This window comes from Rhipicephalus microplus, unplaced genomic scaffold, assembly GCF_043290135.1.
Source record: "Rhipicephalus microplus isolate Deutch F79 unplaced genomic scaffold, USDA_Rmic scaffold_13, whole genome shotgun sequence".
NCBI classification, from domain to species: domain Eukaryota; kingdom Metazoa; phylum Arthropoda; class Arachnida; order Ixodida; family Ixodidae; genus Rhipicephalus; species Rhipicephalus microplus.
The window spans coordinates 23,647,076-23,650,605 of NW_027464586.1; the positions used below are offsets into that span (position 1 = coordinate 23,647,076).

The 3,530-nt window shown below is 46.6% G+C and overlaps 1 protein-coding gene across 2 annotated transcripts in view; it reads left to right on the forward strand.

Annotated features, from left to right (window-relative positions):
- The window catches only part of LOC119162991 (WW domain-binding protein 2-like), a 217,221-nt gene that overhangs the window by 196,880 nt on the left and 16,811 nt on the right, over positions 1-3,530 (forward strand). The gene's annotated exons all lie outside the window — the stretch shown is intronic.

Consider the following 3,530-nt stretch of genomic DNA (forward strand, 5'->3'; position numbering starts at 1 on the left):
CTTATGCCTGCATATTTGCGCATGCGTGAGTATACAAAGCTTTTGTTCGGTGATCCAGATTCCAATAGATCATTGTTGAAAGTGAGCACTTGTGTGAGTGTCACTCTCGGTCCCAGCCTTGTCATTCCGCGCTTAACATATCTACCCTTGCTGAAAAAAGTGCCTCCAGTGGACCTAGTTGCTTGGCCGAAATGAGGATAATGACGCACTGCAGAGGTGGCATATTGACCTTGGTCACTAAAAACTTTTGTTCATTGATCTTCCTTCATCAGGTGAATATTGCCCAAGAAAATGTGATGCCACAAGAAAGTGTCACAACAAACACGTCTGACATTTTAGACACAAAGTGTGTCATTGAAACCGATCATTTGGAAATTCAAGTTTTATGCTCTGTTTGCAGCATGTGTTCGTATTCGTTGCAAATAAAGTGCTGTAGAATCTTGGTGGTACCAATTTGGGTCTGAGACGAACTTCCCTGTCTGAATTCTGCTTGGTCCAATGGGCTCCAGTTATCCAAAAACTTCTCTGTGCCGTGACAGGCGATAACCGCCAAGCAATGGCTGACAGCAAGGTGCTCTGAAATTATGTGCACATTTGGCACTAACAGAGTAAAAACAGTGCGTGTCATTTACCACAACTGCGGTGTGTGAATTTGATTGTGATCATATATGGCGACAGTGAAACTCCGAAAGTGCTTGTGCATCCTAGTCAAAGTGATTGCCGGAACTGCTGCGCGCAAAAGCATGCTAGACAACAATGCAGTTTTCAAGGCATAGCCAGCGCACGCTGATTGAAAGAACAGTGGTAGGGACGATGCAGTGGTGGTCCAGCTGCTCCCATTGTGCCATTTTGTTACATTTTTATATTCGTGCACCTTGCTGCATACATTCAGCATGTGCCAACTGTGCCCAAGTTCTCTAGTCCGCCTGTTTATTGGCCCATTTATGGTCAAAAGCTTCTCTTCGTTTCAACAAACACAGCTAGAGTCTTTGAATAATGCATGCCACTAATGCCCTCACTCCATTCCAGTGATGCGCTTCTCCCCATTATATTCAGCCGAACCAAAATCTCTGAGCTGCGGTGTGTGTCTGTTGAAAGTTTAGCTTGTTGTTCTCTCTTATTTGCTTGGCAACTTGCGATAACATGTTGTTCTCTCTTATTTGCTTGGCAACTTGGGATAACATGTAGAACAGTTACCTTTTTCATGCACAAGTCACTCCGCACCCTGTTGTGAGCAACTCGGGCCAAGCGACAACAGTTATTGGCACTGCATGCTGTAAATGGCCTCATCATGCGAGTGAACATTTGGCACTGCAGTGTTGATACCTCAAAAAAAAAAAAAAATGGTAATGCCTTTTTATTATGCTGCACAATGTTCTTCGGTGTGCCTATTGAAAAGGTAAGCCCAAATTCCCTTGTAGAGTGCATCTGGTACGATGTGGTGCAGCTCCTGCTTGCATACGTCCAAGCCCTCGTCACACATCTTGATCGCGAAACTGATGCAACGCCTTGGCCAGCCAGCGCTTGTAGACACTCAGCCGTGCAGCCAGCCGCAAATAAAGAACAAGTGCTCCCATGTGTCCTAAGTGCCGTTTGACCAATAACCTGGTGTTACTGTCATTAAAAAGGAAGTCTTCTCAGCTTGCAAATTGTGGTGGTTAGGTTCATCTCCTAGCAAGCCGTGCGACGCGAGGGAGATGCAGACAGTGCAAAATACAAAATGAAATTATATTGGAAGAGAAAAAAAAAGCATTACAAATACAATACTAGGCGTCGTACACGCACTCGGTTCACACACATAAGAAAAGAGTAAACTGTCTCACAGTCTGTGCGGTAGCCTGGTGCCTTGAAGTGGGACCCGCTGCGTGCTCGGATGCAGTCGTCACTTGGGTGCACAGGTCAGCATACCGTTGTAGAGGGCATCACCAGGTCTAGGCGTAGCCGCACACTGTCAGCGACGTCGGCTTGCTGGACGTGGTCGGCAGCTCCGGTCTTTCGAGGGCGCTCGCTGTACCGGAGATGTCCGCAGGACCATTCACCCAGAATTCGTGCCTGGCCATGCTGACACGCCGTGCCCCGAGGACGTCAATGGCTAGAGGACAGGAACCCGGCCTTTTGAACCTCGCGCGTAGTTGCGGGTTCGCCCTAGGCACCCCTGCATCTTCAATGAGCGCGTTTCAATGCCCCTTCATTTTTGTCATCTCCCATGTGATGTGGCGCTGTCGTCTGCTATGCTCGCATTTTCCAAGCTACTACATCACACAAATCTTCCCCACTGACTTTTTCCCATGCTTGTCAAAAACTATGCTTGCAGGTGGGCCCAGCATGGCCACTGTTTGTTTGCAGATCACAAATTGACGAGCATTCAGCGGCCGCATGCATTTCTCTCTTTGAACTGCAACATGTGTTGAGTTCATTATGTCCAGACCACAATGCAAAACTGTCAACTCTCAAGACAGACCAAATGTAGTGGCTCTCAGCCCTTGATGAACCTTTAAACGTCCCTCAGTCTTAGGACCCCTGTCAACAGCGGATTCAAGGGCTGGGGGATCGTAGGAGACGAGGGGGGAGAGGGGAGAGTCGTTCAACTTTCTTCCCCCCAGAAAAAAGAGAGAAATTGTGCCAACAGCCCTCGTCACTCCCGACCAATTGGTTGTTATATTATCTAACCTCTTATACCGGTGTCACACAGGCACATTTAATCGCGATCATGGTGATCCGGATCGGTTTTCTTGATCGCGGTTAACTTTGTAATTGGTACTACATGACTCAACCTAATCGGGTTCGAGCTTCGGTAAGATGAAATGCACCAGGTGGTTCTTGCCTGCCGTAAAACATGTCATTGACAGAACTCTGGGTACGACATTTCTATAGGGCCTTTTATCAGCAACGTTATTAGTGCAAGAACGGCCTGAACGTCTAAAACTTAGTGTGCCACTACAAGAGTAATTTAATCATTTGATAAGAGTTTTTCTTGCACTTACCTGTATTGCTGAGGGATATTCCTAATCTTCGCTTTTAATACTCGTGGCCCCCACTCATAGCCGTCCAGTTACCGAAGCGTCAATCTTGTACACACCAGAGTTTTACTTCTGGCACCTTAAGTCTAGCAGTCGCTCCTGCCAGCGGTCAATTACTGTAAAGGTGTCTTAATTCGACCACGAAGTGGGTGTGCATTGCAACAAAGTCGAAAGACTAGGGACACTCATAATCAGTTTGCTTTGTGGTGCTTCAACTGCTCCGATGGTGCGAGAGTTTAGCTTGTCCTCTCCTTATCGTCTGCTTCTCCCATAACTACATGCGGTCGATACGAATGCTAAAATATGCGATATTTCAGATATTGTTCCAGATAAAACAGTTTAGAATTTGCTTTCTATAAACATCTAGCTGTCCTAATGTGTTTTTATTGAACTATGCTCGATTTTCTTGTTCAAAGTGCTTTCAACAAGCTCGGCCAGGGGGTGCAGATGACAGCGAAATTGAGATCTTTTAGCCAGACCTCTCAGCCAGAACCGCTTCTTCGACGCATT